Below are 26,473 nucleotides of genomic sequence, written 5' to 3' on the forward strand. Positions count from 1 at the left end.
CCACGCACATGGGTGCAGGGGCCCAAATATTTTGAGCCATTCTCTGCTGCTTTTCCCAGACCATTAGCAGGGAGCTGGATTGGAAGTGGAGCAGCTGGGACATGAACTGGCACCCATACAGGATGCTGGTGACACAGGCAGTGGCTTTAACTGGTATACCACAATGTCAGCCCCAAACAGTTTAATCAACTTTCCATGAAGTCATTGAATCCCACAATAATCCTCTAAGGAAACGGAAGCTTAAAAAAATTTTTTTTAACTTTTATTTAATGAATATAAATTTCCAAAGTACAGCTTATGGATTACAATGGCTTCCCCCCCATAACGTCCCTCCCACCCGCAACCCTCCCCTCTCCCACTCCCTCTCCCCTTCCATTCACATCAAGATTCATTTTCGATTCTCTTTATCTACAGAAGATCAGTTTAGCATACATTAAGTAAAGATTTCAACAGTTTGCTCCCACACAGAAACATAAAGTGAAAAATAATAGATGATATTTTAAATGATGATGAAATCAGATCAGACCTATTGTCATGTTTAATCCCAGTGAGAGTCAAGTTGGGAATTGATAATTTCTTCTTCTTCTTTTGTTTTTTTTTTTTACAGAAGATCAGTTTAGTATACATTAAGTAAAGCTTTCAACAGTTTGCACCCCCATAGAAACACAAAGTGAAATATACTGTTTGAGTACTCGTTATAGCATTAAGTCTCAATGTACAGCACATTAAGGACAGAGATCCTACATGAGGAGTAAGTGCACAGTGACTCCTGTTGTTGACTTTACAAATTGACACTCTTGTTTATGCCATCAGTAATCTCCCCATGCTCCAGTCATGAGTTTCCAAGGCTATGGAAGCCCCTTGAGTTCTCTGACTCTTATCTTGTTTAAACAAGGTCATAGTCAAAGTGGAGGTTCTCTCCTCCCTTCAGAGAAAGGTACCTCCTTCTTTCCACTGGGATCTCACTCACAGAGATCTTTCATTTAGGTGGTGGTTTTTTTTTTTGTTTTTGTTTTTGTTTTTGTTTTTGTTTTTGTTTTTGTTTTTGTTTTTGCCAGAGTGTCTTGGCTTTCCATGCCTGAAATACTCTCATGGGGGAAGCTTAAAAAATTTAAGGAATTTCCCAGTTCTCCCTGGCCCTTCCACTGTCCGGGTACAAGATTCTTTCTTGTAAGGGGGATGAGGATGGGGCTGGCCAGAGCAGAGGAGATGGCCCCCATGAGGGGCTGTGAGATGTGGGTTTGGATACAAAGTGAGGCTGGGTTTGGAGAGTCCTGTGGGAGCTGAGAGAGCACCGTTGCCATAGCTCCCGAGTGAAGTCCGAAATGATGGCTGCTTTGGTTTGAAGAGGATTTGTTTCCCAGACTCTTGATGTTTAAACCCAAACAGTCTAACACTCTTCTATTAGCAGCTAATGGATTAATGGTAACGGCCGATGGATTAAGGTTGGAGACTTGATCTAAATACTGTGAAGGTGGGGCCTCTAGGAAGTCATTGCCTTGGATGAGGTTAGTAGGGTGGGGCCCATGATCCAATCATGGTGGCTTTACAGGGAGAGAGACAAACATGAAGCCACAGAGGGTGTGTGCTCCCTGCCGCCCAGCTTCCTGGCTCACCATACAATGGTCCTTCTGCCATTCCTCGCCCTCTCCAGATGCCCAAACCATTTATTTTGGATCAGAAAAACGTGAGTTTTTCATTCTATTAGAAGAAAAGTGAGACTCCAACCATCGGGTCATACATCAATACCAAGATATCCCTTGTCTCTAATCCTTGTGCTTTTCTAAATGAAAGACTGTCTTGCACCTGCTGGGCTCTGGAAGCTGGGGGCTCAAGCTGCACCTGCGCCCTGTTGGGGGCATGACTGTCCCTTTTCCCAGGCTGTGACATCATCTTCCATCCAGAGACCACATCAGAGGGAAGCCTCTTCATCACGCCCTCCTCTACTACTTTTTCCTTTCCAGTAGCAAACAGCTATGCAAAGCCTGCAGGAAGAAAGTCCACCTGCTGATAAGGGGAGGAGCTCAGGAAGGCAGTTCAGAAATTGCATCCTAGTTGCACGTGTTTCCCGGGCATGGGACTGTGGGCAGGGCACTTAGGCTGGAAAAGGAGAGACGGGCAAGGCAGGCACTTCCCATAGCAACGTATGACAGGAAGCAAACTGCTCAGGTACAGATGCAGCTTCTAGCGTCCAAAGAAACAGAGGTCAGGAAACTCCATGGATGAGTCCTAAAAACGGCCATGCACAGCAAGGCAATTCAGGCTTTGCTGACTCATGCAGTGCTTCCATGATGAAAAGAGGGCTGGATGGGGTGGCGGGGGGGGGGGGGGGGGGAGTTCTCTGCCCGAAAGGTAAGCAATGTTGGCCGGCGCCGTGGCTCACTAGGCTAATCCTCCGCCTTGCAGCACCGGCACACCGGGTTCTAGTCCCGGTCGGGGCGCCAGATTCTGTCCCGGTTGCCCCTCTTCCAGGCCAGCTCTCTGCTGTGGCCCGGGAGTGCAGTGGAGGATGGCCCAAGTCCTTGGGCCCTGCACCCCATGGGAGACCAGGAGAAGCACCTGGCTCCTGCCATCAGATCATCAGATCAGCACGGTGCACCAGCCGCAGCGCACCGGCCGCGGCGGCCATTGGAGGGTGAACCAACGGCAAAAGGAAGACTTTTCTCTCTGTCTCTCTCTCTCTCACTGTCCACTCTGCCTGTCCAAAAGAGAGAGAGAGAGAGAGAGAGAGAGAGAGAGAGAGAGAGAGAGAGAGAAAGATAAGCAATGCCGCAGGTAAGTTAGGAAAGAGAGCAAAATGGCCGCCTCTGTTACAAATGGAGAAAAGCCCAAAATAAAGCTCATAAAGGGACTGAAGGCAAAATCGCTCGGCTCTCATCTCAGAACCGCAGAATCAGGAGGCGGCTGAGCATTCCACAGGTCTCTGAGGGCCTGAGTCCCCCACCCACACCAGACCAGGGCTTTGCTAATAATTTCAAAGATAAAATACACTGTTGCTAATGCAAGCTTTATTCTTTCTTTAATGTATACTAACTTCGTTATTCTTAGTCTTTATTTTTTAGTAAAATTCTACTGCTTTTGTGCTGTCTTAGGAACTGACCCCAAAGGAAAAACCAATGGCATGCACAGCCCTAAACCAAGCACTTTTTACAAGGTGGCATGGACTGAAAAAGACAGGCATGGTGATTGAGAGCAGACTCTTAAACTGCCAGCCACCCTGGCCGGTCTTTAATTTTGTGATGTGATATTCCATGAAACTTTCATTTCCATGACATCTGTGGCTGTTAGTGAATAATGTAAAATACATTTGTTTTTATAAGTCCTTCATCGCGCTGGTAAAACATGGCCCTTAAAGAGAGTAAGTCTTTGTCTGCTATATATGCAACTAGAATCTAGTAAGTGGCATTAAATCTCATAATCATAGAAATCTAAGAAAGAAAGCTCTCAAAGTCCAACTTTTCCAGTGTGGAGATCTATGCACGTACATGTTTTTACCCGAGTTGAGCAGATGCCCCCGACCTGAGTTTGCGAAACGGGAAGGTGATGATGTGAACCACTGTTCACAAAGGGAGAACAGAGATTTTCTTTTAATTTTGTGTTTTGAAAAAATATATCTAGCACATTCAATAATGACGGAAGCGGACAATGAACAGTTGATGTTTGGGAAGTACCAAAATGTTCGTTAGACGAGTGGCAGCAGTAGAGTTTCAGTAATTCTGTCCCATCAGCTGTCTACAGAGATGCCGGGACTTCTACTCCTCCCTCGGCAGACTCTCTGGGATTTTCCTGCCTCGGCCATCTGCTCAGAGCATCCAGTGAAATCCAATTTCCTCTTTTTTTTTTTCTTTTCCAGCAAGAACTGACCACAAGGGGACTGGCATTGTGGGGTAATAGGTTAAGTTACCTCCTGCAGCACCAACATCCCATATAGGCACCGGTTGGAGTGCCAGCTGCTCCATTTCCAATCCAGATCCCTGCTAATGCTCCTGGGAAAGCAAAGGAAGACAGTCCAGGTCTTTGGGCCCCTGTACCCACATGGAAGACGTGGAAGAAGCTCCTGGCTCCTAGTTTAGGCTTGGCCCAGTTCCAACCATTGTGGCCATTTTGGGAGCCAGCGGATGGAAGATATCTCTCTCTCTCTCTCTCTCTCCTTCTCTCTCTGTAACTCTGCCTTTCAAATAAATAAATCTTAAAAAAAAGAAAAGAAAAGAAAAGAAAGAGAGGGAGGGAAGGAGGGAAGAGGGAAGAGGGAGGATGGAAGGAAGACCAGTCACAAGAGTCTTGGCCATTTCCTGTCCTCCTCTGGGCTTTCTTGAGGTCCATAAAAGAGGGATTCTGAGTGTTGGAGATCACAGATGCCGCCTTCAAAAAACCCCCCATCAAAACAGGGGCATCATTTTTCATTTTTTTTTTTCCAGACCCAAACGGGAGAGCTCCAAGGGTAACCACTTCACTGTGTGGGAAGCCTGCCCAGGCAGAAAGCCCCGCTCTCAACTTCTGCCAGAGGCACTGGACAGAGACACATTGGCTCCAGAGGGCCAAGGGCCCACCCCCTGGGAAGAGGCTCTGAACAGCCTTTCAGGTCGGCCTGACTCAGCACAGCAGAGAGCTCAAGCTGGAGAATCACACACACAGGCAGACCAGGAAGTCACCCACGGGAAAGCACTCTCTCTGTCATGAGCTGGTCTCCACACATCTGTGTTGTGGCGCCATTAGGAAAAGTCGTATTGTAAGCTGGTGTAGGGCTTCAGATTATAGCCTCGTGTTTCCCAAGTTTACAAAGAATACCTAAAAATGGCATCGCACCTGCTACAGCATAAAGTGTTGTTGAATCCATGTTAACAAAACCAGGGACAAACACAAGGGGCTTCAAAAAGTTCATGGAAATACCTACCATCTTTTTTTAAAGATTTATTCATGTATATATTTATTTACTTGAAAGACAGAATAATAGAGAAAGAGAGAGAGAGAAAAAGATCTTCCATCTACTGATTCATTCACCAAATGGCCTCAACAGCCAACACTGGGCCAGGCCAGAGCCAGGAGCCGGGAACTCCATCAGGGACTCCCACATAGGTAGCAGAAACCCAAGCATGTGGGCCATCCCCCACTGCCTTCCCAGGCACATTACCAGGAAGCTGGATCCGAAGTGGAGCAGCCAGAGCTCCAACCAGCACTCTGATATGGGGCAGTGATGTCACAAGCAGTGGCTAATCCACATTGACTCCACACTATCTCTTAATTCCATTTGCCTATGAATTTCTTTGAAGCCCCCTTGTAATTCCTATCAATGTTTAAAAAAAAATACACTTTCCACCTGTGCCCCCAGGTTGCCATCTGTGCTGGTCAGTTTCATGCGTCAGCTTGGCTAGTTCCCAGCTATGTAATCAAACATGGAAGTAGGTGCTGCGGGGAGGGTAATTGTAGACACGGTTATCACATCTACAGTCAGCTGTAGATGTAGTTTAAGTAAAGGAGTTGACCCTGCATAACGTGTCTGGGCCTCAATCAGTTGGAAATCTCAGCACTGATTCTCCTAATAGGAAATTTTGCCTCAAGACTGTAACATCAACTCCCACTAGGTTTTGCACCCCACCAGCCTGCCTTAGAAATTTCAAATCTGCTACCAACTTCTGAATGAGACAGCTCCTTAAAATTAGTCTCTTGTTAGTGGACCCACATAGCCTGTTGATTCTGCTCATCTGGAAAACCCTGTCCGATACACTGCATTTTCTAGAAACGATTGAGGACATCATAGACGACACATCATAAACAATGCCTGCCCTCATTTTTCCAGCCCAGGGGAGCCAGTCCCTTTGGCCCCATCTCTCCCAAGGGCTGTCGTCCGAGCAGCGACTTGCAGTACTCACATGTAACTCCAGGTGGCGCTCCTGCCCCACCCAATGGAGCCAGGCTCAGCGGTTGCAGACCACGCCTCACCGACTCGCCCTCAGCCTTTGAGGCAGCCCAATGACTCAGCAATGGGAAAGAGGAAAAATTGGGACCGTGGATATGAATGCTGCCCACGCGCCGATGCACACGGCTCGCCATCACTGCCACCCGGAAAATTCGCTTTGGAGCTGTGTCCTTTCCTAGTAATCCCGTCTCTGGTAGGATTTTGCTTGCCGTAAGCAGATAATCCTTGGCCTTCGACAATGAATAGGAAAACCCCTGGGCTGATAGGAGAGGACCCCAAGCTTGCTGAAGCCGGGCTGTCCATTTCGTCTTGTTCTATTCACAACCACAGGGCAGCCATCCACTGTTGTCCTAGATTTTCTTTCTTTTCCTCTGTTCTGGGTCATCTTTCGCAAATCTAAGCCCCGGCCGTGCAGCATGTGTGCCTGCGTGTTTGTGCACACAAGGCGTGACTCATCCCGGCCCCAGGATGTCGGCTGCCCGCAGTCCTGGGGAACAACCCCTGCCTGTGCTTGCTCTGCAAACCCCCTCCGATAATCCTGCTGGTGGTCAGAACCAGACCCTGTCATCAGGCCTTGTACTTGACCACAGAACTCAAAACATGTTCACGGCATGAGCTTGTTTCGGCCTTGTGATATTTGGTGAGGAGAGCTGGGGATAGCTTCGCCTTGTAAATGTCTGCCTTGTCTAGAGCGAGGCAAGACCAAATATAATGCTGCTCTTTGGAAGGGCACCAGTGATTTAGAATTAGAATCAAGGACTTTTCTAAAGTTTATTTATGTATGTATTTTCTTTGGAAGGCGGCGTGATGGGGAGAAATCTTCCATCCAGCTGGTTCATTCCCCAAATTCCTGCAACAACTGGGATGGGCCAGGCTGAAGCTGAAAGCTAGGGATCTGTCCAGGTCCTCCACGTGGATAGGAGGTTCCCTGGTCCTTGGCCAGCCTCCGCTGCCTTCCCTGACAGATGAATAGGAGCAGAGCTGGAACTAGAATCCAGGACTCTGACATGGGATGTGGGCACCAAACACCTGCTCTCCAGTCTGACTTTTAAAATACACGATCTATGTGGCGTGGGAGGTAAAGCCACCACATGCATTGCCAGCATCCCATATGGGTGCTGGTTCAAGTCCCCACTGCTCCACTTCCAGCCCAGCTCTCAGCTGTGGCCTGAGAAAGCAGTAGAAGATGGCCCTAGTCCTTGGGCCCCTGCACCTGCGCAGGAGACCCGGAAGAAGCTCATGTCTCTGAATCAGCTCAGCTCTGGCCATCGTGGTCATTTGGAGAGTGAACCAGTGGATGGAAGACCTCTCTCTCTCTCTCTCTCTCTCTCTGCCTCAGCCTCTCTGTAACTGAGACTTTCAAATAAATAAATCTTTTTTAAAAATACACAGTCTCCCTTTTAGAGACACACAATTCAGAGCAAACAGATGGAAAGCCCCGAAAGATCCTGTAAAAAACGATTTAGCCGCATTCGCTCCTATAGTTTCCCAATGTGCTTGTAACAAAGATGGCTTCCCTGCTCAGGACCGCGCGGTTGAGCCTCACTGGAACAGTGTTCTCCGTAATGCCCTTTGGGAAATGCGGAATAAAATTGTAATCGCCTTGTGGTTTAGGGTGAGGCACAGGCAGTTACTGCACCCCTCACCGCAGTCCACCCTGCTTTGACAAGGAATCCCCACGTCCACAGAATAGTCAGAATCAGTGAGGTCTTGGTCATCCCCTGAGTGTCTAGGTGTTCAGGCCAAGACCCCTGGCGGCTTTTGAATCCTGAGATTGTGGAGCAGAGAGCGGAGGGACTAGCACAGTACCCCTCCCACTCAGAACTTCCCCATCCCTTCCAGAGCACGCAGGCGTCCCCACCTCCAGCCGCCTGGGTCCGCCTCCAGCTGCTCCATTGCCGGTGTCGACAGTCACCCAAGTCCCAATCCTACGGGAGTGTCCTTCAGCGACCCTAGGTCAGACAGCTTACAGCTGGGATATTCCAGAAATCCTGCCCAGTTCTTCATCGGCCCCCAAACAAAGCCATTACCTGGGGCAGCCACTCTTCTCTCTGCAAGGGTAAGAGCCCTCATTCTCTCGGAGGAACGCGCACTTCCTCTCTTATTTGTTCACGCTCTCTAAGGTTTCTTACACCAACCTGGAGCTGGGAAGAGGCACAGACCTAGTGGGAAGTCTTGGGGAAGTGGGTAAAGACTTTTCAGCAATGACCCTGCACAGAAGGAGTTTTGTGGGACGGAGCTGTGTATTAGTTTCCAAACTGCAGCTTTTCCTGGGTCAGCCAGGAAAACCTACTGACTTAGAAGGAATTCAACTGAGAATAAAGGGTAGTTGTTCCCTGCTGGATGATTTTCTCTGATTTCCTCGCGAGCTTTTGGGACCATCAGAAAGATTTGTCTTCACGTTGTAGTTTGAAGATCTTCACATCAGGATAATAATCTTAGCTTTTGCATAAATAGTTGCAAGTCCTGAACCTAAAAGGACACAGGAAGCTGATACAATCAGTTTCTCTTCTGGTAGAAATGATTTCTGTCCATCAAATTCTCATAAGAACCAACCAACCTCCTAAAAATATCAGTAAGAAAAAACAAGCAGATGATCCTACCTAATGTGGTTCAAGTTCAAAGTTCAAGATCCAAAGCAGAGAGACTCCTTAGTGAGGATTTACAGTAACAGCTCCAGCTGACTCATGATTCCTTGAATCCTGCCTGCTCAGAGCTCGTGGTAGTCAGCTTTTTATCATTACAACAAACACCTGAGGCAGCAAATGCGTCAAGAGAACATGTTTATTTAGCTCACAGTTTTTGCAGGTTCAAGGGCCTGGTGCCTGCAGGAACTCAGACCTGGTAAGGCCCACGTGATGAATGGCAGATAGCAATGCATGAGCCAGTGTCAGAGTGAGCAGTGACGTCTGGAACATGAGCAGAGGAAGTGGGAGGGGCCGCACTTTCACAACAAGCCTTCCCAGAGCACAGGTCCAGTGACCGAAGGACCTCCCACCAGGCCCTTCCTCTCACAATTTCTACCACCTTCCTCCACGCCAGCGTCTGAACTTCCAACACATGGGCCTTTGGGGGACACTGAACATCCAAACTATAGCAATGGTAAAGGAAAAAAAAATCTCTTAAGACGTGATTCCTGCAGGAAGCACCCCATGGCCACCACCCCGTATAACCCAGCTTGGGTGAGTCGTCCACCTCTCTGAGCCGTTAGCACCAGGGGCAGATCTCCATGCACCTCATGACTCACACAAAGGGTCGTGAAGATGTGCTATGTGCTACAAGGCCTGCGGCTGGTTTACCTTTGTGAGCCACGCATGAAGTAACATAAGGGTTACTGACCTGGACTGGGTCTTCCAGGTGGCAGATTCTGAAAATTCGAGGACAGATGACACAAGCTGTCTACAGAGCCCATCAAAGCAGCCTGTGTCCTCCCTACCCATCCTGCATCTGGTGATAACACGGCTTTGTCTCTCCCCCGTCAGTCTGAGAAGAGCCTTCCTTCACTCTCACTCTGGAGAGATGAGTAGGAGGGTTGAGGATGCCAGGTCCAATATCCTCCCAACCATCTGTTTGACAAGCCTTTGCTTGGGTCAGATGGACTCTCAGGAATCTTCATGGAGATGAAGGATCCACTGCCCCTCATGGTTGCTTTTCTACAACTGTTATGTGTCGAATGCACGTTCCTGTCCACACACCATGCCGGGAGATTTATAAATTTAATTGCACTTAACCCACACAACACCTCTTAGGGTTAGTTTTACTCTCCCAACTTCACAGAGGAGGACCCTGACATGTTGACTAATTGAGTACCTGTTTGATGTCATACAGCAGCCAAACTGGAAACCACTCACCTTGAAGTCCATGTACCTTCTACCATCAAATGCCACAGCTCCCTAGCATAGAAGATATGTGAAAATGTGAACTTAAAATATAGTAGGGGTGGCAGGTAGCCTCATGGTGAAGAGGCCTGCTTGGATGCCCACATTCCATATCAGACTACTGGATTTGATTCTCAGCTCTGTTTCCCAAATTCAGCTTCCTGCTATTGTGTATCCTGGTGATATTGGCTAGCCATGTTAATAATGTTAAATATGAATAATTTGGTGGGTTCTTGGTGTCTATTCAGAGAAGAATTCTGAATATCAGCTTAAAATAAACCAGGTGACATAAGTTTTATTTTTTTTAACATTTATTCAGTTGAAGAAGTGCACAGGAAAGTGATGGCTTTATTTAGGGGAGAAAGAAGTCTAGATGCACAAGTTGGGTCCATACCAGGCAGAGAGCAGGCCGAGAGCCACGTGGAGCAAAGCCACAGGTAGTGTAGCACCTTCAGGGAAGCAGAGGCAGAGAGGAGGCCCAAAGGTGGGACAAGAAGGGAGGGGCCCACCGTGCTCCAGGCCTTTTATTCACTTCCAAAGGGGGGGTGATTACGTAGTCTGATTGGCAGATGGTGAGATTGGGGAGGGGCATGAGATCACAAAAAGGGGCAGGACAGGCATGGTCTCCTCCAGCTTACAAATCTAATCAATTTGATCCTATCTGCCTGCCTGTATCCCTGGGAGATATCAAGTGATGGCTCCAGTAATTGGGTTTCGGCCACACACGTGGAAGATCCAGATCCAGTTCCTGGCTCCCGGCTTTGGCCTGGCCCAGCTATTGCCAGCCTTTGCAGAGTGAACCAATGGATGGGAGCTCTATGTGTCTGCATCTCAAATAAGTAAAAAATAAAATAGCAGTAGGCATTGTGGCACAGTGGATCAGGCCACGGCTTGGAACACTTGTTCCACACTAGAGAGTCAGTGCAAGTCCTGGCTTCTCCTGTGCTTCCCGCCCAGTTTCCTGCTGGTGCGTGCTGGGAGGCAGCAGATGACAGCTCAGAGTACCTGGGACCCTGCCACCCACAGGGAGGCTCCAATGGGGTTCCAGGCTCCTGGCTTCAGCCCGGCCCAACTCTGGATGGTGCAGGCACTTGGGGAATGAACCAATGGATGGAAGATCTCTCTCTCTCTCTCTCTCTCTCTCTTTCTCCTCTCCTCCTCCTCCTTCTTCTTCTTCTTTTCTCTCTCTATCTTTCAAATAAATAAACAGAAGTAAACATTTAAAAAATAAGAAGAGATATTAGAGAAGGCAGAGGAAGGGAAGAATGATCCAATCTTTTTGAAGTGAACTCCTTTGAAAGGAATGAAGGCCAGATTTTTAATTTGAGCGATGTTTATAGAAGTCATGTAGGTTAAACTTTATTATGAAGACAAAATATTTATCTTAAAAATATGAAACTGCCACATTAATTACCTATTGCTATATGGCAGAGTATCGCAGTGTTTAGCAGCTTGAAACAATAAATATTTTTTATCTCCCACAGTTTCCGAGGGTCAGAAATTCATGAGCAGCTTAGGTGGGCGGTGCTCGGGTTTCTCCTGAGTCCAGCCAGGACTGTGTCACCTGCAGGCTTCTCTGGGGCTGGAGGATCTTCTCCCAGACTCACTCACTCAGCTGCTGGCACAAGGGTTCAGTCCCTGCTACAGGGGCTTCTCATAACTTGGCAGGTGCTTTTCCCTAGCCTAGAATGGATAACCCAAGCAAGAGAGAACAACCAAGACAGAACCCACAATGACTTCTTGTAACTTAACCTTAGAAGTAAAGTGCCGGCCAGTGCCGGCGCCCCGGCTCAATACTAATCCTCCACCTGCGGCGCCAGCACCCAGGGTTCTAGTCCCGGTTGGGGCACCAGATTCTGTCCCGGTTGCCCCTCTTCCAGGCCAGCTCTCTGCTGTGGCCTGGGAGTGCAGTAGAGGATGGCCCAAGTCCTTGGGCCCTGCACCCGCATGGGAGACCAGGAGAAGCACCTGGCTCCTGGCTTCGGATTGGCCCAGCGCGCTGGCCGCAGCGGCCATTGGAGGGTGAACCAACGGCAAAGGAAGACCTTTCTCTCTGTCTCTCTCTCTCACTGTCCACTCTGCCTGTCAAAAAAAAAAAAAAGAAGTAAAGTGCCATCTCTTCTGTCGTGTTCTGTGCGACCAACAACACGTGGGAGAAGACAACACAAGGATTTAAGCAGAGGTCACGGAGGCCCATCTGGCTACAGTTCTGTCCAAGATGAAACCTCACTGGGAATTGCATCTCCTGTGGATCTGGGGCCACTGCTGCACATCTGGCTCGTGAAGTGCAAACGTTCAGTGGACAAAAAAACCCACAAAAGCTGGCTGTGTCGCTGCCCTTCAGACAGAAGACGGAAGTTTCCCATTGTACACAAACAAGGAGAGAATCGAACAAGCGGTCATTCAGGTGCCTAGATGGTGACGGGAAGACTCGGATAGACCTGGGTAGTGGGTGCAAGTGATGTGTCGGAGCCCACCGAGACTGGCACGAGAGATGACTGTGTGCTTATCTTTCCAATCTCATCTTTAGCAGAGTTGGGATCCATTGTAGAGGAGTATTCATGCAAACCAGCCCATGTGACAAGCAAGGATTCACTTTACTTCAGGAGAGCTGCTTGCTAAAGATTTACCCACACACCACTAGGAGAAACCACTCCCAACCTGGTGAAGACCCACTGAAATTCTCACAGTCACACAGACAGAGCCGATTCCAATCACCTCGGGGGCTTGAGAATGAAGGAAGGATCGCCCGGATGTGAGAAGCCACATTGAACAGATTAATTTCCTCGAATCGCGTTGGTGGCCAGTCATGTTGTCTCTTTACATAGCTGAGTCAAGCCTTGCTAAAAGCACATTTCTTTCCACAAATATTTTAAAACAGCCGTTGTGTATCATTCTGAAAACTCACATAAGGCACTATGCTAGGTGCTCTCGGTAAAGAAAGTTAATCATGTGTGGCAACTACATTTCAATGTTTCTAATCCAACGTTTTTGCTATAAATAAATAATTTTTTTGCACTGATTTAGATTCCAATCCTGAGAAATGTCTGTGGGTTTTGTCTGTTTGTAAGAATTTAAGATGGCAACATCTCTTAATTTGTTAAGTCTAGCTTTTAGCAATGGTCACATAAAACTCACCAGTTCAGTTCAAGTGGAAAACAGTTATTGTATACCAAGAGTAGGCCAACCTCCAGGTCCAGGTGCAAGGACCCCAGAGTCTAATCAGACCTGGTCCTTATTCTTTGGGAGCTTACTCAGAACCAAGGGTCTTTATCAAAGATTTAGGTGCAGCTCATGGAGAAACTTGCAAGGACCACTGTTCCTCTAGGTCAAGTTGACTGTTGCCAAACTAAGAGGACAACCTCTAATATCAGGCATTCTACTTCAAGATCTACTTCTACTCTACAAGAGTTGTGTGACCACAATCAAGTTGTTGAATCTCTTTTAAGTTTTGCTTTCCTCAACCACAAAATGAAAGTAATCATAGTCCTTGTGTCTAAGTTTGTCATGAGGATTAAATGAGATAGTGCATCCAAAATAATTTGTGCAAGATCCAACAAATAATAAGCTCTCCATGAAAAGTAGCATTCGCTGTTCATCTTTCCCCTGTTCCCCCAGGATACTAAAAAGCACGACCACTTTCTCTTCTATAACTGCATCTCGAATCTCTAACATGAAGCCGTTTCCCAATCCAGTTCATCCCAGACAGATTATTTCATTCTCTTCCAGTTGCTGAATGTCTGTTGAATCACAGATATCAACCAAAGCAGGAAAAGCTACACGTGGAGTGTTGAAGGGGTAGCTTTAGATGGCTGGTGGGAGAGTGCCGCACTTACAGGTTGTGCAGTCCCATACCCTTGGGTGACTGTGTTAGCTCACTGAGGAGCCATAAACTTCGCTTATTGCAAATCCCTGAGGTTCTTTGGGAGGGGCCAAGAGCTCTGTACAGCTGTAGACTCTACATCATTAAGGCTTTAAGCAGAGTTCAGTCGTTCTCCAAAGCCATTACATAGGCTTTCTAGGAAGTCCAAGGACAGATTCTTAGCTATTCTGAGGATGCATTGAGGCTGTTTTGCTTTCATTGGCTCTTGCTGTCCGTGAAACATGCCTGGTGTTCTCCCCACGCTTAAAGCAAGTAAGATGTTTTCTCCCAGCAGCTTTCCCTTAGCAGAGAAAACCCTGCACCTCACTCCTTTAGGAGAGGATGCTTTAGAAAATCACCCGGAGGTTCACAGCTATGTGGACCAGCTACAGTAGCCCTTGGACAAGTGGGCACTCACCAGCCTAAGTCACCCTTGACACCAGTGCCATCTGATGAGTTTATTAGAATATTGTGCTGATACAGGGAAGATTCTGGTTGTTTCTTCTCTATGACCTATACTCAAATGCCCTTCAAGAAGGATAGAAAAACTTGAAGTCAATAGGATGTTTTAAAGAGGGTGAATGAAGGCTACAAGAGCAAAGAATCACAACTAATGGATATAGACTTTTAGAAATTCTAAAACTTCCATAGTAATTCATCATCAATCATGATATTGCTACATTCCAGGCACCACACTAATGGCCTTATGTAGACTTCCTCATCAAATCATCTAAAAAAACTCAGAGAGGATACAATTATTGTCCCTAATTAAAACTGAGAAAACACCAGTGTTTGGCATAGTTATGCAGTTTGCTCAAAGTCATAGGGTAAGTTTTTGATCCCTCCTCTTTTCTTTAAAAAAATAAAACAGAAAGAAAGAAAGAAAAGAAAAACCTTGTATCTGTGCAAAGTCAAGTTTGAAAATCCCTGAAGAGAAAAAGAAAAACACAATTTCAGCATTTCCTGGGTTGCGTTATAATGGGGTGTGGCTGGGGGTACAGGGGAGAGGGGTGGGTTAGGGAGGGCGTTAAGGACTGGTTGAATGAGTCCATCCTCAGTGCCTGTAGGCGTCTGCTGAGTGAGCCTTCTTCATTCGCACCCCCTATCCCTGCAGCATGGGCCCACATAATTACCCAATTCTGAAAGTAAATATACGGTGTGGTTTAACAGTGGCTCCTAGCCTCATCTTTGGCTGGTAGAATCTGCTAGAAGGGAGGAGGGACAGGAGTTCTAAACAGAAACAGAACTCAGTAACCTTCCATTCTTAACACACGGCCTCGTGGTGTGTGGCCTTATTTTTCTATGGGAGGCAGAGACCCAGTTAATTCCCAGCAACCAGAGCCCAGGAAGTCCTGCGGACTCCAATTTGGAGAGTTCTGTTATGATCCTTCGTTATCTTTACCCTACCCGCTTCCAGCTCAAGCTCTGCACTCCCAAGCTCTGTTGCAGACCACTTCCTGGCTTTGGGATTAGCCTTGAGCTTGTGAACATTTTAACGCAAATTGGTGATGGAGAACAAACAGGAAAGAATCTGTCTTCTCTCAAAAAATAGAAATAAGCTGTTGAAAGAAATTCTGCAGTTTTTTAACAACCATGACTTTTTTAAATGTCCTACATGCTTAGAAATGCAGCATTTGAATTCACTGGCCAGTGAGACGCAGTCTGCAGGGACTGGGCTTTGACTGCAGGAAACCAGGGCTCTGGTTCTAACTGTGTCACCAACTGAGCGGAAAGCATCAGAGAAGTTTCTCAAGAGTCCTCTGTGGAGAGGAGAAACCGCGCACGGAACCTGTTTGATAGGCATTGCATTTTGCTTCCATGACTGTCATTACTAATTGTAATTCAAAATATCACGACTTTCCGTGAAATTGATATTGGACTACTTATTAATCATTTTTAATATTAATGAGCCTGTGGGTTCTTGCCACATAGTCAGAGAATTCTGAATACTGGCTCAAGTGGACCAGACAACATGGTAACTTTTTAAGATTTTTTTAAACTTTATTTATTTATTTTATTATTATTATTATTATTATTATTTTGACAGGCAGAGTGGACAGTGAGAGAGAGAGAGACAGAGAAGAAGATCTTCCTTTGCCATTGGTTCACCCTACAATGGCTGCCGCGGCCAGCGCGCTGTGGCTGGCGTGCTGCGGCCGGCACACCGCGCTGATCCGATGGCAGGAGCCAGGTACTTATCCTGGTCTCCCATGGGGTGCAGGGCCCAAACACTTGGGCCATCCTCCACTGCACTCCCTGGCCACAGCAGAGAGCTGGCCTGGAAGAGGGCAACTGGGACAGAATCTGGTGCCCCGACCGGGACTAGAACCTGGTGTGCCGGCGCCGCAAGGCGGAGGATTAGCCTAGTGAGCCACGGTGCCAGCCCACTTTTTTAAGATTTTTATTCAGTGAGAGAAATGCACAGGAAAGTGAGGGCTTTATTTAAGGGAGAAAGAGAAGTCTAGAAGCTAAATTGGGTCCATACCAAGCAGAGAGCAGGACAGGAGCCAGCCACATGGAGCAAGTATGCAGGCAGGAAAGCAGAGTGGGCAGCCCAAAGGCCCTGCGCAACCTGGGGGCAACAAGGGAAACAAGGGGAGGGCCCACCATGTTGCAGGCCTTTTATTTACTCCCAAAGGGGGAGTGGTTATGTTAGGGGCATGAGATCACATAGGGGCGTGGTGAAGACATGGTCTTCCAGCTCACAAATCTAATCGATTTTATCCTATCTGCCTGCCTACATCAAAACCAGGGGTACTCAGCTCTCTCCCAATTGATAGCCTCACTTTGTACATCTCTAAATAGCAACACTCAACGAAGAGCCAGCTCGTATGTCCAACTGGGCCCAGCCTGACGTCCCTGACTCTGCCCTTGACCCCCTATGCCCTTTCCCTAACTAATAACTCAAATTGGGCTTTCAAGACTTTTATGAGATCACATTGCTCTCCTCCTGGAATCCACCTGTGATTCTTCTTCACACTTGGTATAAAATCCAAGCTCTTTCTCTTGGCTACAAGGACCACCAGGATCTCGTTCAAGTTAGAAGACCCTGCTGTCTCTCTCTCCATTATTATCATCTGCCAATCCTGCTGACCATGCACATTCCCTGAATGTACCAGCGTTGGAGCTTACACTCTTGCTTCTTTCCCAAATCTTCCAGAAGGTCGTCACCCTTCTAGAACTTACCTCCCCTTTCTATGTCCTACTACCCTGACTTATTAACTCAGGGTAATTGCTGCAAGCTGAAGTTTATTATTTCTTCATTTTTTAAAACATTTTTATTGTCAGCCCACAATTATGCTTCTAAAAATTTTTTTTGACAGGCAGAGTGGACAGTGAGAGAGAGAGACAGAGAGAAAGGTCTTCCTTTGCCGTTGGTTCACCCTCCAATGGCCGCCGCAGCCGGTGTGCTGCAACCAGCGCACCGCGCTGATCCGATGGCAGGAGCCAGGTGCTTCTCCTGGTCTCCCATGGGGTGCAGGGCCCAAGCACTTGGGCCATCCTCCACTGCACTCCCTGGCCACAGCAGAGAGCTGGCCTGGAAGAGGGGCAACCGGGAAAGAATCCGGCGCCCCGACCGGGACTGGAACAGGGTGTGCCGGCGCTGCAAGGCGGAGGATTAGCTTAGTGAGCTGCGGCTCCGGCCCTTTTATTGTATGATTTTAAGGGTCTTTTGCTTATCTCCCAGCTTCAATACCCTCTCCACTCGCTTACTCCTAACTACCCTCAACTACACAAACACTTTTTCTCTCCCTTTCCTCTATGGCTCACTCTCTTGTCTCAAACATTTTTTGGTCCCCTGGCCTTATTTAATTACTTGAAATTCTCTAAACACATTTTTCCTCCCTCCTCTCATCTCATGGGCCTCGGTTTAAGCATCTCTACATTCAGGGAAGAAAATGAAAAAACTGATGCCTTCTCATTATGTACAAGAAGACGTAAATGGTTTTTTCAAAGATTTATTGATTTACTTGAAAGTCAGAGTTACACAGAGGAGAGGCAGAGAGAGAAAGAGAGAAAGAGAAAGCGAGACAGACAGAGAGAGAGAGAGAGAGAGAGAGAGAGAGGTCTTCCATCCAATGGTTCACTCCCCAGATGGCTGCAACGGCCAGAGCTGTGCCGATCCGAAGCCAGGAGCCAGGAGCCAGGAGCTTCTTCCCAGTCTCCCATGTGGGTGCAGGGACCTAAAGACTTAGGCCATCTTCTACTGCTTTCCCGGGCCATAGCAGAGAGCTGGACAAGAAGTAGAGCAGCCAGGTCTCGAACCAGTGCCCATATGGGATGCCAGCACTTCAGGCCAGGGTGTTAACCCACTGCACCACAGCGCCGACCCCACGAAGACTTAAATAGTTTTTGTATGTACTTTTTATGAGCCATTATCACAAGATGTTTTAACCATTTGTTTGAATGTCTGTTTCCTAGCTACATGTTTTATTTATCTTTGTATCCCCAGAAGCTAGTTCATAGCAAGCACTCAACAAATGTCTATTAAATGGCATAGACAACAGTAAGAACAAAATTCATTCTTGTTTCATGCCTCCTTTTAGCTGTCAGGAACAGGCAATCATCTCCCCTTGTGCATCAATAGCATCAGCTGCTTCCAGAACCATCGTCCCTGCTCCACACATAGCTCATGGCCATCACATTAAAAGGACTGGCGTTGGAATGAATTGGTCAACCCACTAGTATATATGTGCTATTCAGGGTGTTGTAGGAACACAAGCCTCTTAGAAGTGATCTAAGTTCTCCAGATAAAAGAATGTAAGTGCAGAGCTCAGAGATGCGGATGGGTATCCCTATCTGTCTAACAATAACGGACCTACGTGGGATTCCTTCACATCAGCGCCACCCGGAACCCCACGGAAATGGCGGCGGTCCTTCTGCCTTGGGTGATGGAGGTTCAGGAGGTCCCCACGCATGCCTGCAGACTGCAACACTTTAAGAATCACTTCTCCCTGAATGGCTTCCTGGAGTAAGGAAACTTCCGTCTGCTGTCCAGCAACCTGAGCCCCTTTCGGTCTCCAGTCTGGTTGCCTTGGTTTGCTCGGGTTGATCAGAGAGCCCACCTGCATCGAGGCTAAACTCTGTGAGCCTTCCACAACCACGGTTAGCACACCAGGTGCAACACTGGTTCTCTCAAGTCTCTCATGAGCCATGCACAGGATATGGCTTTGGTCTCTAGCCTGCCCCATAACTGACCTAAGCAGTGGAACTAAGGAAGAATGGGGTGAAATAAAGGGGAATGCGAGCCTTGGCTGAGTGCAAAGCTGTCCAGGCACAAGCAATCTGCAGCAGACTCCTGCTCTCCAAAACAGCCACTGTGGTTATCTTCTTAGCTTAAGCTTTCATCTGCTGGCCTCAAACAATAGTCCCTGGAAGCCTGCGTGGCTCAAAAGCTTCTTCAAATGTGATTCCTAAATAGAAACCATTATCCAGTGGCAGAAGCGAGTGCTATGGAACTGAGAAAACGAAATCCAAGTACAGCCGGTGTCTCAAAGAATCCGCTCTGAAAAAGGGAGGAAGAAAGCTTTCAAGGCCATCATTACTTCTCCATAGCACAATTGCTCCTTGAATGTTGAAAAGTTATTCTCTCCAGTATGTGGAAATAAATTCCCTTCATGACAAGGACAGACTAGGAGCCTGGGTAGGAGACGCATCCCACTTTGCCCACCTCCACCCCCTCTCATTAGGAGAGACTTTAAAGGTACAACCCTTCTGAACCAGGTATCCTGCAGGAAATTAAGCCTTCATGACCTCAGGCATCCATTGTATTAACTTCTTTCCTTTGCATTTAGAGTGTTCCAACTCTGTACTGCCTTTGGGCAAACTGATAAAATAATCTTTCAAATCATTTTCTGTAGGGCTTAATGCTCTCAAGGATCCCAAGTGGAAAAAAAAAAAAAAGGCTAGGTTTTGTTTCCTAACAAGCATAGCTAAGCATGCAACTTCATATTGCTGGTGTGTGCACAAGGTGCTGAGCTTTGACAGCATCGCCGGGCTGCTCTGCCTGACCTGCTGAGGCCCTGCACAGCCTGCAGCGTGGCACCATGCCCATAGCCCAGCAGCGCTCGCTGTGGTGAGACAGCCCCAGCTGGCCCCACGACAGCCAGGTCTGCACCATCCAGTCCCCCTTTCTGTGCCCCACCCAAACTCCCTTCCCATGCACTACCCAAACCTCCTTTCTGTGGACAGTCTAGATCCCCCTTCCATGCACCCCCTAAACCCTCACCCCTTCTGTATGGCAGAAAACAACAAGTTCCATGTGATGCAGCAACTTAGAACCAGAGCCAGCTAGAAATATCCAACATGGCTGCAGGCTGTGTCACCACGATGATCTTTTTTGTTTTGTTTTTAATTTATTTTATTATTTGCTTGAAAGGCAGAGTTATAGCGATATATATAGAGAGAGAGCACACGCAAGAGTGCTTCCATCTGCTGGTTCACTCCCCAGATGGTCACAACAGTCAGGGCTGGGCCAGGACAAAGTCAGGAGTCAGGAGCTTCTTCCAGGTCTCTCATGTGGGTGCAGGAGCCCAAGGACTTGGGCCATCCTCTGCTGCTTTCCCAGACACATTAACAGGAGCTGGATTGGAAATGGAGCAGCCAGGATTGGAACCGGTGCCCATGGGGGATGCTGGCTCTGCAGGAGGCGGCTTAACCTGCTGTGCTACAGCGATGACCTCACCACAATGATCTTTAAGTCATAAAACTGTCATAATAAAATTACCATGGCCAACACTCTCACTGCCATCATGTAGCTTTCACCATGACACTTCCAAGATTTCTGAAAAGGGGCACACAAATGGGTGGTCCTCAAGCCCAGCCCCAAAGCTGCCCCTTTGAGTATTCAATTCCGCCTCACTCAAGACACCACCCACATGCCTCTGGATTGTATGAAAGGGCAGCTCCAAACCATGTTGATGCTAATGCATTCTCTCTTGAGCTTGCCTGCACTTATTCCCGGAGTGTGTACTTTTGCTTTAATACATATTGGTTTTCTGCTGGCCTTTATCTTTGTCTCCCTCTCGAATTCTTTCTCACGTGGAGATCAGAACCTGCACCACGCCTAGCCAGGAGCCATCGCACAGCATTGCCACTTACGAAGCAATTATCTTCCTGTGATTCTCCCGTCTCAAGATAGCTGTAGGATCACTCTTCAGGGGCAGCTCAATAGCTGGTGGCAACATGCCTTTCCCACACTAGCAGATTTCCTTCTGGTCTTTGAATTTTATTGAACTAAACATACACTTGAGTATACATCCAAAAGTTCATGGGAAAAGGGATTTAAAACGATAAGTTTATTTTGGTGGGAAAGAAATTTGAAATCCATGCATAGTTTCTCCAATACGCACTTTCCATGAACTTTCTGAAGCCCCTGGAGATAGTGAAATGCACAAATCCTAATCATGCAACTCAATGAACTTCTACAGGGGTAAGACATTCAGTAGCCTCCTCTAGAGCACCCCTCATTTCCTTTCCCAGTCCTAGCCTCACACCCAAAGACAACACAATTCTGATTTCTGTCACTGTTAATTAGTTTTCTTGTTTATGTACTTTACATTAATGGAATATCAAAACATATACATTTTAGTCTATTTTCTTATTATCATATGTAGTCATAGTATGTGTTTTTATGTTTGTTTTCATTGCCATATGGCTTTCCATTGTTGGAATGCAAATGAAATTAACCACTCTACTTTGGGAAGTTTGGGGTTTTTCCTCCTTTGGCGGCTATGGTGAATAATCCTTCTATAAAAAATTTCTTGTGCATGTCTTTTGATGGACAAAACCCCTTCTTTATGTTGGTTATATACACAAGAATGTAACCACTGGATAGTAAGGCATGTGTACATTCATGGGTTTAATAGATATTGAGAGTTCTTTAAAGTGTGTACAATCATTAACACTGTCAGTATAGTACCGTTCCATTTTCTCCATGTCCAACACCAATTGAAATTTCCAGCTTTTTGAAAATATGGCTCATCTGGATGTCTAATAGTATCTTTTGTAGTTTCCACTTGCATCTCTTTGGTAGTTAATAATGTTGAATAACCTTTCTTTGCTGAATATTCAATTGAATAGTCTTTTGGGGAAGTGGATATTCAACTTGTTTACCCTTGTTTTCTTAATTATCTTTTCCTTGTTAACTTGTAGAAATTCTTTATTCATACTAGATGGGAGTACATCCTTAGGTATGCATTCCAAATTTCTTCTCCCAATGATTTTTGTTCTTACTCTTTCAGCATCTTTTACGGAGCAGAGGTACTTTAATGTATGATTAGTATTTATTGTGTCCTATTTTAAAAGTTATTATCGGGACTGGCACTGTGGCACAGTAGGTTAATCCTCTGCCTGCGGCGCTGGCATCCCATATGGGCACCAGTTCTAGCCCCAGCTGCTCCTCTTCCGATCCAGCTCTCTGCTATGGCCTGGGAAAGCAGTAGAAGATGGCCCAAGTGCTTGGGTCCCTGCACTCGCATGGGAGACCCAGAGGAAGCTCCTGGCTCCTGGCTTCGGATCGGCGCAGCTCCAGCAGTGGCGGCCATTTGGGGAACGAACCAGCAGATGGAAGACTTTTCTCTCTGTCTCTTCCTCTCACTGTCTGTAATTCTACCTCTCAAATAAATAAATAAAATCTTTAAAAAAGTTATTATCCACCTCGAGGTTAGGAATATATATTTTCTCTGTTTTTATAGCTTTATTGTTTACCTTTCATATTTATATATTTGATTCATCTAAAATTTATTTTAGTATGAATGAGCAATCAATATTCATTTATGCATATTCAATGGATTAAGCACCATTTAATGAAAATGCCACCTTTTCTCTGTATTACTGTGACATTTTAAAAATGTTTATTTATTTTGATCTACTTGAAAGGAAGAGCAACACAGAGAGAGAGAGAGAGAGTTCTTCCATCCACTGGTTCACTTCTCAAATGCCTACAATAACCAGTGCTAGGCCAGGCCAAGGCCATAAACCTGGAACCCCATCTGCATCTCCCATATGAGTGGCAGGGTCCCAAACACTTGAGTCATCATCTGCTGCCTCCCAAGACACATTGGTAGAAAACTGGGACAGAAGCAGAGCAGGACCCAAACCAGCACTCCAATGTGGGAGGCAAGCCTTCCAAGGGTGGGCTGAACCCCTTCACCACTGCTTCCACTCCCTGTAAATTAGGTGGCCATGAGTATATGGGTCTGTTTCAGGACATTCTATTCTCTCCCACAAGTATATTCATGAATTAATAACATTCTCTTTTATTCACTATAGATTTAGAGTAATGGTTAAAGTAATATAACACCTCCAAATTTATTCTTCAAGATCACTTTTGATATTTTTGGGCATTTGATTTTCTGTATAAACTTTAAAATAAACCTTGCAGGTTTGAGGGGCTGATGCTGTGGCGTAGCAATGAAGCCGCCACCTGCAGTGCTGGCATCCCATATGGGCACCAGTTCAAGTCCTGGCTGCTCCTCTTCCGATCCAGCTCTCTGCTATGGCCTGGGAAAGCAGTAGAAGATGGCCCAGGTCCTTGGGCCCTTGCACCCACGTGGGAGACCCAGAAGAAGCTCCTGGCTCCTGACTTCAGTCCATGCAGCTCTGGCCATTGCAGCCTTCTGGAAAGTTAACCAGCTTATGGAAGACCTCACTTTCTCTCTCTCTCTTTCTGCCTCTCTCTGAAACTCAGCTTTTCAAATAAATAATAAATAAATCTTTAAAAAGAAAAAAAAATACACTACCAAGCAAATGGATCTAACAGACATTTTCAGGACACTTCACCCAACAGAATACGCATTCTTCTCATCAGGTCCTAGAACATTTTCTAGGATAGACCACATGTTAGGCCATGAATCAAGTCTCAGTAAATTTAAAAACATTGAAATCATACTATGTATCTTCTCAGACCATAAACGACTAAAACTAGAAATCAACAAGAATAAGAACAGTAGAAAACTCACAAATACTTGGAAATTTAACAAGATGCTATCAAATTATCAACAGATCATTGAAGAAATTAAAAAGGGGACAGCACTGTGGTGTAGCGAGTAAGGCCGCCTCCTGCAGTGCCAGCATCCCATGTGGGTGCCAGTTCAAGTCCTAGCTGCTCCACTTCCCATCCAGCTCTCTGCTATGGCCTGGGAAAGCAGGAGAAGATAGCCTGAGTCCTTGGTCCCTTGCACCCATATGGGAGACCCAGAGGAAGCTTCTGGCTCCTGCCTTCAGATGGGCACAGCTCCGGCCGTTGTGGCCATCTGGGGAGAGAACAAGCAGATGGAAGATCTCTCTCTCTCTCTCTGTCTCTACCTCTCTCTCTGCATAATTCTCACTTTCAAATAAATAAATCTTTTTTAAAAGAATTAAAAAAGAAATCAAAAGCTTTCTTGAAATAAATGAAAATACAACATATCAAAACTGCAGTGTTAAGAGAGAAGTTTATAGCGTTAAGAGCTTACATTAAAATAGTGAAATGTCTAAAGATCTAATGATGCATCTTGAAGACAGAAAAAAAAGAACAAACCAAATCCCAAATCAGCAGAAATAATAAGGATCAGAGCAGAAATAAATTAAATTGGAACTTAAAAAAAAAAAAGATATTGTACTGAATATGTGAGTCAATTTGGTGAGAACTACTGTTTCAGTCCGTGAATGTAGTCTGTCCTTTCAAGGACTTAGTGTCATTCATTTCATTTAATCATTGCAGTGCATTGTATGTACCTCCAAAAGATGTGTTCACCCAAACCTTGTGAATGTGACATTATTTGAAAAAAAGTCTTTACAGATGTAATTAAAGATAGTCTCTCAGAATTTTAACTGCTAGGCCAAATGTCCTGAATCATATATATTTGATTATAGAATGTTAAACCAAATTTGCATTCATGATGTGTTAACTTTATATATCACTACATTCACTTTGCTAGTGTTTTGTTTAGATTTTTCAAACTATTTGTGGCTTTTTAATTTTTTTTTTGACAGGCAGAGTTAGACAGTGAGAGAGAGAGAGACAGAGAGAAAGGTCTTCTTTCCGTTGGTTCACCCCTCAAATGGCCGCTACGGCCAGCGCTGCGCTGATCCGAAACCAGGAGCCTGGTGCTTCTCCTGGTCTCCCATGCAGGTGCAGGGCTCAAGCACGTGGGCCATCCTCCACTGCCTTCCCAGGCCACAGCAGAGAGCTGGACTGGAAGAGGAGCAACTGGGACAGAACCGGCACCCCAACCAGGACTAGAACCCGGGGTGCCAGCACCGCAGGTGGAGGATTAGCCTAGTGAGCTGCGGTGCTGGCCCACAACTATTTGTAAAAGAGATTGGCCTGTAATCTTCCTTTCTTGTGATATCCTCGCCAAGTTTTCTGTATCATGATTCCATGAAGTGAAAACTGATGGATTTTAATCTAAAAATTTCCATTTCAAAATTTCTATACTTCAACTTCATTTATTGAAGGGTAGTGTTTTTGGGTACAATGTTCAATATCGGCACCTGTTTTTCCTTCAGTACCTTAGATACATCATTTTTTTTTTAATTTGACAGGTAGAGTTATAGACAGTGAGAGAGAGACAGAGAGAAAGGTCTTCCTTCCGTCAGTTCACTTCCCAAATGGCCGCTATGGCCAGTGCTGCGCCGATTTGAAGCCAGGAGCCAGGTGCAGGGGCCCAAGCACTTAGGTCATCCTCCACTGCCCTCCTAGGCCACAGCAGAGAGCTGGACTAGAAGAGGAGCAACTGGGACTAGAACCCAGTGCCCATATGGGATGCTGGTGCCGCAGGCCAAGGATTAACCAAGTGAGCCATAGCGCCGGCCCCTTAGATACATCATTTTATTGTCTCTAATTTGCATAGTTTATGTTGAAAAGCTAGCTGTGGATCTTATTGGTTCTCCTTTGAGAATAATGTGTCATTTTTCTCCAGGTGCTGCTAATATTTTCTCTTCTTCTTGACCTTTCTGTAGTTTTAAGAGGATGGACTTTATCATGTTCTTATTTCTATGTATTTTTTCTTAGGGTATGAGATTCTTGAACTGATGTCTTTTATCAATTTGAGAACATTGCCATCAGTATTTCTTCAAGTATTGTTTCTTCCCAATATCTCTTCTCTCTTTCTGGAACTCCAATTATACACATTATTCTGTTTCAGAAATTCTCATGTGTTTCTTATGAAAAGATATTTTTCCTTTTTTATTTTAGTGGCTGGGTATTTTCTACCCTTAAAAGATATGCCAGTGCTGTGGCTTAGTGAGTAAGGCTGCTACCGGCAGTGCCAGCATCCCATATGGGTGCCAGTTCAAGTCCTGGCTGCTCCATTTCTGATTCAGCTCCTTGCTAATACACATAGGAAAGCAGTGGAAGATGGCCCAAGTCCTTGGGCTTTTAGACCCACAAGAGAGACCCAGATGAAATTCCTGGCTCCTGGCTTTGGCTTGGCCCAGCCCTGACCAGTGTGGCCATTGGGGAGTGAACCAGTGGATGGAAACCTATTGCTCTCTCACTCTCTCTCTTCTTCTCTCTCTGCCCCTGCTTCTACTTTGCTGTGACTCTGACTTTCAAATAAATACATAATTTAAAAAAAAGATAATTGAGTAACCATTTCTTTTATGTTATTTGCTATTAAATCCATTAAAATGTTTATTTCTGCTTCAGTTTTTAGTTCAAGAATTTGTTTAATTTTTATATATAATAACATCTCTAACTCCATGCTGAAATTCTCCATATTTTGACTTACTTTAAATACATTTATTTTTGTTTAAAGGTTTTATTTATGTATTTGAAAGATAGAGTTATAGGCAGGGGCAGAGAGAGAGAGAGAATCTTCCATCCACTTG

This window comes from Oryctolagus cuniculus, chromosome 17, assembly GCF_051225735.1.
Source record: "Oryctolagus cuniculus isolate XC-2025 breed Fujian yellow rabbit chromosome 17, ASM5122573v1, whole genome shotgun sequence".
In the NCBI taxonomy this organism is placed as follows: domain Eukaryota; kingdom Metazoa; phylum Chordata; class Mammalia; order Lagomorpha; family Leporidae; genus Oryctolagus; species Oryctolagus cuniculus.